General features: G+C 39.0%; 1 protein-coding gene across 11 annotated transcripts in view; it reads left to right on the top strand.

Moving 5' to 3' along the window:
* The window catches only part of SLC20A2 (solute carrier family 20 member 2), a 109,795-nt gene that overhangs the window by 29,088 nt on the left and 67,549 nt on the right, over nt 1-13,158 (top strand). For 2 of the 11 annotated variants that reach the window (XM_061590994.1, XM_061591000.1), the window contains exon 2: nt 5,397-5,456. The exons of 5 other annotated variants lie outside the window; for them this stretch is intronic. The gene's annotated coding sequence lies outside the window, so the exon portion shown is untranslated. Of the gene's footprint in view, nt 1-5,396; nt 5,457-12,861; nt 12,957-13,040; nt 13,125-13,158 lie in introns of those variants that run through there. 4 more of the 11 variants (XM_061590995.1, XM_061591002.1, XM_061591005.1 and 1 more) reach the window with 4 other exon arrangements.

Raw genomic sequence — 13,158 nt, forward strand, 5'->3', positions numbered from 1 at the left:
ATTTCAGCAACACATTCAGAATTGATGGCAAGGAAATATTTGTGATAAAGTAAATTCCCATCAGACTCTTATTATATGACTATGGCTATGACAGCAAGATTATTATGGGATATTGATAATGGAAGAATAGCTACTGAAATTACTGGACTTAACAGGATTATTGAAGATGGAAGATGGAATTAACATTGATAATGGAAGAATGGCTATTGAAATTATTGGACCTAACAGATTTGATGAGATGGATTAATCGACATGTTTATTTGGAGAAAAATTGATAGATATATTTCTCAAGGAATTGAAACCTCTCTTTGACTTTTTGTGGAAAGAATAAAGTAATGTTTATGAGATTTGATGATTAATTAAGATAACTACTGGAGGAAAGTGATTTTGTAATATAATTTAAGAGAGAGGTTTGTTATATATTGTAGACCTATAACTGATCTGCGACAAATTGGAAGTCAACATTTTATTTTATTGTTTAATTATTTTTGTTTTGTTTTGTTGTTTTTGAAAATTTGAATAAAAATTAATGATAAAAAAAAGTTGTATTCCCACTTCCATGAATGCCCACGCAATCACGAGGAGACCCATATGGTTCCCACTAGACAGTCCAAGGACAAGGACTGTAATTATGCTGGCCTTTGTCTAATGCAAATGGTTAACAGACTGGACCTAGTAATACTAAATAGGAGCGTAGAAGGTGATATTAATGGTGAATTCACATTTCTTTCAGGGCTGGGAGCCTCCACCATTGATTATGTCATTATTTCATATGATCTATGAAATCTAGTGGCTTGTTGTAAGGTGGGCAAGCGTATTGAGAGCGAGCGTTTACCCATGGTTTTATCCTTGAATCTCGGATCTCACCATCCACTGAAGTTATGCCACTGTTCCTCAATTGTTACTTAGTGCTGCTGGTTACAGTTTCTGTAGACTAAATTTGTAACATAATGATGGGAAGAATGCTATATATTCAGAGAGAATAAAATGCTACGGGGTCATAGTGCTGATTGAAATGTCACCAATGTCATCCCCAAAATAGAGACTGCAGTGGGCTTTTGACAGAGAGTGTAGGGTGTCAGTTCTGAGTTCCTGTGTAAGAAGGATGCATGTTGTTGTGTAAGGGTTCCATGTGATGTTATTTATAGAACTTTGTCTCAGATGTCTTTCTATGGATGAAACAGCTGTCAAGAACTTTAGCCAGCATATAGCAACAAATTGCTTATAGTAGTATAAGAATCTTACGTGGTCTCTTTAGCAATATGAAATTATAAAACAAATATTTTTGTACCTCCAGCCAAACTTTTCTATTATGTTTTAAGTCTATACATAGCTTATTCTAAGTCAGTTACTACTGGTGGCTCTTATAAATTTTAAAACTGGAGAGGAAAAGACTTGGAGGTCATTGAGCCTTCAATATGTGCAGTGACATCATATAAAAATTTCATACCCACCATCTTATTGAATCTAGCATGTGGCCTTGGGGGATTTAATTTTTATGTAGCTAACTGTGCATTTTGGAAGTTGATGTACTACTGCAACATTGTCACTGAGAATAAACTTAAATTAAGCAGATAAAGTTGTAGACATTGGTCGTTCACAGGCTTAAAACTAGCTGTTTTACAACAAGGATTTCTAAAGAGCTAGCAGGAAGACTAGAGTGCAAGCAGCAAAAGACTGGATCCAAATTAGATTAGATTGGATTAGATAAAGGTGAAAATTCTGTGGCTCCACTCTCAGCAGTACTTTTCCATAGCAATTGCATCTTGTAAGAGCTTTTCTGGGTTTTTTCAGGGCCTTCTCCAGCTTGACGCATGTGGAGATACAAAGGAATCATCAGATATCTATTGTCACATGTATGCTAAGTGCTTTCAGAACAAAGTTGCTTGCATTTTGTCTCTGGCTAAATGCTACGTTATAAATCAGTAATCAAAAAAGTGCCCATTGTACCATCTAGTCTGGTTTGATGGGCTGCTTCAGTTATGATCTGAGGATGTGGACAAGGTGTTTGGTGGGGGTCCAGCCTACAACCTCTGAGCTTAATCCTTGCCTTTCATGGCTTATTGAATCTAGCAGAGGATTAGGACTGAGTAGCTGGGTTCAGAAAGTTATAAATCTTTGTTATATCTATGGCAGAGGGGTAGTCCCAGCCATTCAGAAAGAAGCAGTTGTAAGAAAACTACTGAAGAAAGCATCCTTGGACCAAGAAGATTGTAACAGCTACCAGCTAGCCACAAATATCTCTTCCTTGGGCAAGGTGTTGGAGTAAGTGGTTTCTGGCCAAATTTAAGGATTGGATGAAACTGATCATCTGGATCCATTTCATTCTGGATTCTGGCCCAGATTTGGAATTGATACTGCCTTGGTTTTACTGGTGGATGACGTGTTACAGGAGAGAGACAGGGAAATGCAACTTTTGTTGATTCAGTTAGACCATAGCATTTGACCATAGTATCTTTCTGGATAGGCTTGCTGGGTTGGGGATGATATTAGGGAACTTTACCTGTGTGCCATGGCATTTATGTTATGGGATTCCTCAGGGATTCATTCTGTCCCCCATGTTCAACATTTATGAAGCAGCTGAGTTGAGGTCATCAGAAGACATAATACTGGTTATCAGCTATATAGTGATGGCACCTGGCTCTGTCTTCTTCAGATAGAGAAGAAATGCAGATCTAGTTTTTGGGAACTATAGTGGACTGAGTGGGGGTCAATAAATTGAACTCAATCCAGACTAAATTGAAGTGCTATTGTGGTGGTTTGTTTGCACAGCAAAGTGGTGTTAGGGATTCCACACTCCTTTGAGAATAAAATGCACAGTGTGACAGTGCTGTTAGATTACCCCTTAAGCTTGGTATCAGTTGAAGCTTATGTACCACCTTTAAGCCTTCCTGGATAGAGATAGCCTAGCCAAGGTTATCCATGCCATGGTAACTTGCAGATTGGATTACTGCAGTACACTTTATATGGACCTGCCTTTGAAGACCATTTGAAAACTGCAGCTAGTCCAGAACACATGGTTAGGTTGCTATTGGGATCAGACAAAGCCTGGCTAGTTTGCTATTGGGATGAGACAAAGCCTGCACGGGTTAGGACCCAGATATTAGGGCCACCTTTTCTTGCATTAATCTGCCCATCCATTGAAATCGTCATCTGAGGCCTTTTTTGGGGTGCCCTTATTACCTGAAATGTAATGATGACCTCACCTTTAGAATGTCTTTCCTAAGGAGGCCTGCCTAGAGATCAGTTACCATCATTTAGCCACCCCAAGAAAGCATTTCTGTTTTCTCAGGATTTTAAGAACTGTTAAAATAAACCTTTTTAAATTGGAGTAGTTTGAGTTTCTTTGGTGGCCAATCTGGAAAGAAAAAAAATGCATGTTGCAAGTGAGGGATATAAATTATGTAAATTTTACACATGTACAAATATCAGGAGAAATTCAAAAATTCCTTTTAGTGTCTCATCTGAAAACAGTCAATGCTTTCTTAGGTGTCACATCCACTTAATACTACTATTTGAGCTAATGATCTATGGGACTGATTCAGATCTGCATCTAGTTATTGCCTTAGCTGATAATTGTATTCTAAATAAAAGGGATTTTGCTAATACAATGTGTTGGTGTAATACTATCTTAGGCGAGGCTTCCAGGCTAAACTGTTATCTCTTTCTTCCCCCATCACAGTAGAAAATGTATAAAGCATGGTAATATGCCTGTCTTCCCTATTATGTTTCTGTCTTTATAGTAGCATGAAAAAGTCAAAATACTGTCTTAATAGTTATACTGCAAAAGAAACCATAATGGTGAAGAATAAGGAATTGATATTTGACTCTTGGTTGCACTTTCACTATCATCAAAGACAAAACCAACAAAAGGGTATATGCAAAAGCCATCCTGAGTTCAGAACACCCAGTTTTGAATCAGACAAATGTCTGTTTCTTAATAGTCTTACTTTCTCTATAAGAAACCTTTTTTATTTAAAGCATTTAAATAAAATAAGAGTCCTCCTTCAGCAAAACAAAAATTTCCCAGAGTGGATTACAAATAAGATGGTCCATGCCCTCAAGCTTATCATTTGAAAGGCGTAACAGAAAAGAAAAAGAGATTGGGAGGGAGGAGGAAAAAAGCACATTCAGAAACTAGTTCTTAGTTACAGAATTGTCATAGTGGTTATGATAATAGCTATAGAAAAGTGATATAGTGAGATACTTTGTGAATTGGGAGGAGGGGGAGAGAAGTCAGAGAGCTCTTATATTTTGCCACTACATTGCGTTCTGCATGTCCAAAGAGACAACCTTATAGTGGACCAAAATGGGGTGATTTTATGTTGAAGTTTCTTAACCAAATTGCAGTTTGTGCTGTGACATAGTCACTTAATTTCACTGTAGGGCAGCAACTCTAACCATGTGGAGAGCCATAGTGCTGCACTACAAGAAATAGTTCATAGTGCTCATAATGCTGCACTACAAGAGATTCAAATGTTACCCTATCCTCTCCATGAAATATTCTAAGTGCTAGCCATATAATAAGTGGTTCCCATATTGTATTATGCTCTTAAAGATGCCTCCTAAAATAACCTTAATCTACATCCAGTAGTTGTCATAAACCTTGATTTGTTTGTTTTATTAGCATACAGGTGACTCCTGCTGAAGCACCAGAGAGCAGGGGTAAAATTTATTTATTTATTATTTGATTTATATCCCACCCTTCCTCCCAGCAGGAGCCGAGGGTGGCAAACAAAAGCACTAAAAACTCTTTAAAACATCATAAAAACAGACTTTAAAATACATTAAAACAAAACATCGTTAAAAACATTTTTTAAAAAACCTTTCAAAACATCTTAAAAAAAAGGTTTAAAAACATATTAAAAAGCAATTCCAACACAGATGCAGACTGGGATAAGGTCTCAACTTAAAAGGCTTGTTGAAAGAGGAAGGTCTTCAATAGGTGTGAAAAAGATAACAGAGATGACACCTGTCTAATATTTAAGGGTAGGGAATTCCACAGGGTAGGTGCTGCCACACTACAGGTCCGTTTCCTGTGTTGTGCAGAACGGACCTTCTGATATGATGGTATCTGCAGGAGGCCCTCACCTGTAGAATGCAGTGATCGACTGGGTATACAAGGGATAAGATGGTCTTTCAGGTATCGTGGTCCCAAGCTGTATAGGGCTTTGTACACCAAAACTAGAACCTTGAACTTGAAAATTCTGTGCATAGAAACTCTGAGAACAAAATATTCAGGCTAGGAAGATCAATATGTGCACAGTTATGTGGGGTTCACTATATTTCCCCCTAAAAATGTCAAAAGAAAATTGAGATTTATGCAAGACTCAGAGGCAAACTGTTAATCATTCTTCACTCTGGTGATGTTTCCTGTTTTGCTTCTTGAGATACAGGTACCATGATGGGGAGCACCTCTGAGAGAACTTGGAATGAAGAAGCACAAAATCAAGAAGGTGATTCAAGCTGTCATTAAACGCACTGGATGTTTTTGGGAATCACTCTGAGAGGAAATCGGCAAAGTGGAGATGTGTAACTCCAGTTATTGAGCAGGGACTTCAGAATTGGAAACACATTGCACTTATTTAAGTTGAATCTCCATCTCCTATGAATGGCAGCATTTTCCAATGCACTCTGGAAGATTTAACAGTTCTTATTCCATCTATGCCTTCAGCACCATTGTCTGCTGTTGCTTCAGGAAAAAATGTCAGCTTTTCTTCTTGTATCTGGGACATCTTAGCCAAGGCAAATCTCATTTTTAGGAATATGCAAAATCCAGAGAACTTAATGTATCCTAAGTACAGATGAAACATGGACTTCTGCACAAATAAAACAAGTTATGATCCCAATTATTAAATCCATATAAAGAATTTACAGAACAGCCAATTGACAATATTTCACAAATGTAATGCATGTTGTCAGAAATGGTTTTCATTCAGACCTCTAGGGTGCATTTAAAAACACTAGAAAAATAGGATTCATAAATTGCCCAGAAATCCTTTAATGAATTATTCTTTCCTTCTGTTGTTTTTTAAAAATTTGAAGGTGTGATTGTTCAGTGCTCTCCATTGGATATCGGAACTATAACAACTTAGTAATGTATAGGAAAAATTAAGATTCTGTTGGAAGCTGAGAGTCCTGAAAAGTTTTTCACACATGCAACTCTGTGGTTTGATCACTAATGCCTTGATCTCAACCACATTTTTATAAAAGAAAGTTCTGTTGATTTCTTTGGAACTTTCAAGTGATGTGTTTATGATAATTGTGCAAGTTGAAGCCTAGAGGGGTAGTTAGCACAATATACTGCTTTTGTTTTATCTTAAATATTTATACTTTTATTGTAGCATAGGCTTTTGTACACTGGAGCCAATGCTTAAAGTATTGTGATCAGTGGCAGATCTGTCTTTTCATGCATTTGAGTCTACACAACCTTATGCCACAATAAATCTTATCAGACTTTTTGTGTGAGCTAAGTAAGGAGCAGGTAACTCTTGCTTTGTAATTTCTCTATTTATTATATGTAAACTTCTACCCTACCCTTCTAATGTGTATGCATCACTAAGGGCAGCTTCCAACAATTAAAATCACAGACTCAAGCAAAAAAACAAAGGAGGCAGGCAGAACAGATAAATACATCTGCTTGGCAGGACAAAGGCCAGATTTGTTACCCAGCTTGTAAGGGAAATACTGAAGGGCTGTCATGTTGGTCTCCAGAGTATAGTACAATTTTCTGGACCAATTTGTGTTGCCGAGTATGTAGATGCTTTTAAATTGTGCCAAGTATTTTAGTGACCAAATTGAAGTCTTTTATAAAGCTCAAAAGCATATGAGTTGAACAGATTTTGGTCTTTGAAATTGTTCTTTTATTTCCTCTTTTGTTTACTGGGGGTTTCAGATTTTTTATTCAAGAACATGTTCAAATACTCAACAAGAATAAATCATTCTCAAGATTTATTCAACAAAAATAAATTATCTAATATTATCTAATATACAGTGTGGTTAAAGCTTTTTAGCATTAACAGAGACACTATCTGAAGAAAATAAGGTAGCATATTTTACAGGATATTTGCAGTGTTGTAGACTGTGGGGCTCTGACTCGTAAAATGCAATGTAGATATGTACTATAAATGTACCCTGTGTGTGACTTTTGAGCTGCCATGTATTTTGACTGTACTGTTGTGCCATTCTAACATTAGAGGATTGTTATAGAGGGTATAATTGTGAGCCTGAAGGTGTGCTTGTTGAGGTAACGTGAATTTATACCATAGTGTAAAGCCACCAATTATGAAAGGGATAGATAAGTTGCATATATTGCGTGCTTGGCACCTACTTTGCCACCCACTCTAAGTGAATACAGTAATGCAGTGATAGGTAAATGGTTACTAACTAAACTCAAAATAAATAGAATATGTAGTGGTGAGGTTGATGTACCTGCAACTGTTATAATAATGTTAAAAATGTAAGGTTGCCACGCCCAGGACTAAAGAGCTGCTGCTGCTGCTTTCAACAGTTTCATAGAAGGAAGATATTCTGCAGGCTTCTCCTGCCTTGAAAATTAGACAACCTGCTTAAAACATCTGTCTAGCATACTGCAGCATAGCTGTTGCTGTGCCATAAACCTATCTACTTATTTATGTGTTACATTTATATTTCATGTTTCCTCCAAGGAGCTCATCATGGTATACATGATTCCCCCTCTCCCAATTTTATCTCTACAGCAAACTCTATGAGGTTGCTTAGGCAGAGAGAAAAAGAAAGTGTGCGCTACTGGACCAAGGTCACCTAGTAAGCTCCATAGCTGAATTGGGAATGTGAACATGGATCTCTGCAGCCCTTCTCTAACTCTATAACTGTTAAACCCCACTTACCATCTATAGGAATTGATGCTAAAATAGGCATGATGGTAGGTGACTTGGCCATTTGTTTTGCTGTATTTAAGGAGACGTGCAATTTATTTTATTTTATTTATTTTGTTGCATTTATATACCACCCATAGCAAGTAGCTCTCAGGGCGGTAAACAGAATAGGATAAAATACATCATAATAATAAAATCACAAAACATATAAGACACAATGAAAACAAAATACAATTAAACAAAATATAAGATGATAAAAGGATTAGTATTACAAGATTAAAAAGATAAAAAGATTAAAATGCCTGGGAGCATAAGAAGGTCTTTACCTGGCGCCGGAAAGATAATAATGTAGGCGCCAGGCGTACCTCTTCGGGGAGGCTATTCCACAACTCGGGGGCCACCACAGAAAAGGCCCTAGATCTAGTAACCACCCTCCGGGCTTCACAATGGGTTGGTACCCGGAGGAGGGCCTTAGATGCTGAACGAAGTGAGCAGGTAGGTTCATAGCGGGAGAGGCGTTCCACCAGGTATTGCGGTCCCACGCCATGTAAGGCTTTATAGGTCATAACCAGCACCTTGAATCTCGCCCGGAAGCAAATAGGTAGCCAGTGCAGGCGAGCCAGAACAGGAGTTATGTGCGAAGACCGACTGGTCCTCGTCAATAGTCTAGCTGCCGCATTCTGCACTAGCTGAAGCTTCCGAACTGTCTTCAAGGGCAGCCCTATGTAGAGCGCATTACAGTAATCCAATCTCGAAGTTACCAGAGCATGAACAACTGAGGCGAGGTCATCCCTGTCCAGATAGGGGCGTAGCTGGGCTACCAAACGGAGATGGTAAAACGCGTTCTGTGCCACCGAGGCCACTTGAGCCTCAAGAGACAAGGAAGGGTCAAAAAGGACCCCCAAACTACGGACCTGTTCTTTCAGGGGGAGTGTAACCCCATCCAGAACAGGATGCACATCCACCATCTGAGCGGGGAAGGCGTTCACCAACAGTGTCTCAGTCTTGTCTGGATTGAGTCTCAGTTTATTAGCTCTCATCCAGTCCATTATCGCGGTCAGGCAACAGTTCAGCAATGGTCTGAGCTTATACTCCACTCCCTTTTCTTGTGTAGAAGAGCAGGAGACTTTGCTGGTCAACAGTCCTAGACTGAATTGGATCCCTTGGTTTAGTTTGAGGAATATGGTAGGGCAATCCACTTTAGTGAATTCTCTAGTATAGTAGGGCCCTGCTTTTTGGCACCCTGCTTTTTGGTGTTCTGTTAATACAGTGCTAGTGGGGTGATCAGCTGGAGGGGCTGGTGGAGCTCCCTGCACTCCAGCTGATCGTGCCGGAGGAGGGTAAGATCAGCTGTAGCGAGCTACAGCTGACCTTCTCCTCTTCTGGCGCAATCAGACTCCTGCTTGAACTGATCATGCCCGAGGAGGGGAAGATCTGATCTTCTCCTCCTCTGGTGCGATCAGCGGGTTAGGTTCCAGACCCCCATGCTACAGCCACTTTTTGGTGGTTTTCGCTTTCCGGCATGGGTCTGGAACCTAACCTGCCATATGAGTGGGGCCCTACTGTACTGAAGTTGTATATTGTTATCTGATCACTGACTGTCTTGGTCTCTGCTTCTGCTGAATATGCTTGCTTTCAATGTAGTTTGTTGTAATGAATCTTGAAAAAGCAGCTGTGCCTGTTATAGAAGTAGGATCCCAGAATAGATTGGTCAACCATAGGAGTAGTAGCTAGGGAGTGCTGGTACCTAACTCCCTAATTGCCAGTTCAGAGGCAAGAGATGTGCATGGAGGGAATGCTGACTCTCAATCAACACTCCACTACTGGGATGGGGGGAGGTGAAGGGTGAAGATGCAGCCCCGTAAATTAGTAGGGGACAGGAGCATGACTTCAAACAGAGCGTAAAATTTCTGTTGAAGGGTGCTGGGGCCACATTTTAAATCACCACAAAATCCCATTAGGTTTATTTCTTCTCTCCTCCCCCCCCCCAATATTCTTAAATGGATTTACTATATTTATAGACTTTCTGTGAAGTTAATCCTCATTACACTAGCCTGTTTATCTTTTCTAGAAAAGGATACGTTCAGCACCCTGCCACAACAATAATAGATTATATCTAATGTGAAAGTGTATTGTGTAACAGAAGCTGATTTTAGGAATGTTTTGAGATCAGTATATCTTTTTTAGTAAACTTTGGTTGATGTATCTGGTGGAAGTTGGTATCGGGTTTTGATTTCTACTTTTTTGGCATTGCCTGCAGTGACAAACCTGTTTTATGCTGTATTACCAGAATGTGCGTTCCTGTGACTATATATACTTTCCCATGTCTTGGGGCCTGTGATAATTATAAACTTCTGAAATACTTTCATTCTCTGCTTGCTCTTTGATATAAATGTTTTTATTTTGTTGTACACATAGTAATTTTAGGGATAAAACTAACCCTTGATATCTGTTGTCTGTGGGAACTTTTGTACAGTCTTTCCACAATACTGCTATTAAAGGACTAAGTGGATTCATGTGGCTGGAGTTTGTCTTGATTGGTTAGAATTAAATACATTGTTTTAAATCAAACAAATGTTCTTTTCTAGTAATAGAGTCTCTTGTGATTGTTGGTTCACTCACTGGATTTAATGATCAGATGAACGAGTTGAAGCTTGTGGGAATTTAGAGTCTGGATAGAGCTTTCTCACTCCTTAAATGTGGGGGGATGACTTCATTGGGGATTTAATGTCCATAGTGGAAGGCTGAACAATTCTTTTTGACCTTTGGCGGGCTCGAGCCCAAGATCTGTAGAAGAATCTCTATATTAAACTACACCAGCATCAAAAATATCATGCAAGCCTTGGCCTTCAAGTGCTAGGGTTATAATACCAGCTGAGGTACAGTATGGTTTGCCAGCAGCTCTGCTGCTTGCTTCCTTTCTTTTTAAAGAGAGTGTTTATCTTAGAGTTCAATCATAAAGGTGTGCTTCAATATCCCCCGGCAGCATCAACAGATGATACTGGGGCACATACCGTAGCTTAAAATGCATGTTGCTTCCAGCATGGAATGCAATGGTGGGCCACTCCAGTTATATGTTCCAGAATTTCCATGTGGTGGTGCAGAAGTTGCTGAGGCACCGCAAATACTATGCAGTTTGCATCCTGATTCTCTGTTTGATAGAGAATCTGCAGAAGATACGATGATTACAGACAGCACTGGGGCACGGGGAAAAAAATGTTGACAGAGAGCCACATGCATGATAATTCAGATATAGAGCCTATGTTGTAGGTGGTGGGTCCCAGGTCTGCAAAGACTGAAGATCCCTCCCTGAAAACTGCATATTGGGTGTAGAAATGAGCAGTAATTCTGTAGAAGTTCTCATGCTTACACATCATCTAAAACTCAAATTTTAGTTTGTTTTCACAAGCAATATTCTAGTGAGAGATATCAAACATCCTAAGAGAGAAGAGCCAGTGTGGTGTAGTGGTTAAGATGTTGGACTATGACCTGGGAGACCAGGGTTCGAATCCCCACTTAACCATGAAGCTCACTGGGTGACCTTGGGCCAATCACTACCTCTCAGCCTCATGAAAACCCTATTCATAGCGTGGCCATTACATTCATTTAAGAGAGAATAACACTTTTCACATACAGAAAGGTATCTTTCCTCTTTGATCTCTTTGTTGCTTCCCTTCCTGCCGCAAATGTGCTCCGACTTGCTGCAGTGTGTGTATTTTGGATTTGTTACCCTAATTTTGTACATAGAAAGTAGTACTGGTAAAGACATGTTGAGGCATGGATATATATTTTTTGTTAAAATATGCCGTTCATTTGTAATACGCTAAATATATCAAATAGATTGTAGTCTATGAAAGTTTAACGCCATGTTAATTTGTTAGCTGCAATCCAGTACATGTGTACTCAGAAGTAAGCTTCTTTGAGTTCAATGGGACTTATTCCCAGGTAAGCATGTATTGGATTGCAGCCTTAGTATTTAAGGTGCCACAACCTTTTTTTTCCTGCAAGAGACTAACATGTCTACCTCTCTGTAAATATGTGCCTGATTATGATACCAAATTCACCTAACAGCCACTCTGTCTTGAAATTGCTGGGTGCTGCTTATGAAAGTACATGAGTCAAATGATTAACCAGAATGTAAAATGGGATAATGTGCGTTAGGCCTATAAGAAAGTATTCCTCTGTGACATAGAGTTTGAAAATTTTGTTGTTAGCTGTTATATTCATTTTAATAGCATATTGGCTAAAATACCCAGATTTGAAAAATAACTTACTTGAAAATTAAAAAATGGGTAAACTGTTTGCGTAATAGAATTTCACTTTGTGTTTGAAACAACTGAGACAGCTTTTAAGCTCATGTAAATTTTTATTTAATTATTACAGTTATACCCCACCTTTCCTCTAACGAGATCAAGTGCATTGCATGGTTCTTTTATCCTCATCACAACACTGTGAGCTTGGTTAGTCTGAGAGACAGTGACTGGCCCACAGTCACCCAGTAAGCTTCACGGCTGAGTGGGCATTTGAAGCCATGTCCTAAGTCCAACCATCTGACCACTGCATCATACCAGTGTATGCCACCGGTGTGGCATAGGAAGAATTTTAGAGACAAAGGCATGATTTTTATCATCTGTGTTTAGAATGGACATGTAAACTTTCTCCTTATATTAGAAGAATTCTGATTGTAAAATAATAATGTAAATGTTTGTAACATGCATGTCTGGACATAATGAAGAAATGTACATATTCTTAGCCTTTTCCAGTTCAAGCACTACTCAGCTTATTTTTCTGCATATTGTAGTTCTGGTGTATGACTTGCTAAAGATTGGTAGCCTGTATGAGAAGGATTTCCCTTTTCTATCCTTTGTGTGGGTGGGGTGGGGTGGGGAAGGAAACAGGAACTCTTTTTAAATTAGCTTCATTTGGATTGGTTTTAACTCCTGTAATCATGACGCTGTGCAGTACGTTAGTAGCCACCCTCAGCAGAGTGTCTTGTTAAGAGGAGGCATGTTTTCACCTTGAGTATAAAAAGATGTTTGATGCTTATGAGTGTTGTCTTGTTTTGCAGTTCTGTCGGGAGTTTTATCTGGAGGTGGTTCTGTAAGTTGTAGAACAGTTCACTTTGCTTAAGATCTCTGCTACTGAGATGTGACTGCTGAATATGATAGGCTATCTATTTTAGACATAAGGAATGTATTTGTGACTAGCAAGGCAGAGTTGCTTGAAGAATTAGCTTGGCTTCTTTTTGAAACAGCTTGAAAGCATTGAGTGAGTTTAAACTGTTTTTCTCTCTTGATAAACT

Source organism: Rhineura floridana, chromosome 11 (genome assembly GCF_030035675.1).
Source record: "Rhineura floridana isolate rRhiFlo1 chromosome 11, rRhiFlo1.hap2, whole genome shotgun sequence".
In the NCBI taxonomy this organism is placed as follows: Eukaryota; Metazoa; Chordata; class Lepidosauria; order Squamata; family Rhineuridae; genus Rhineura; species Rhineura floridana.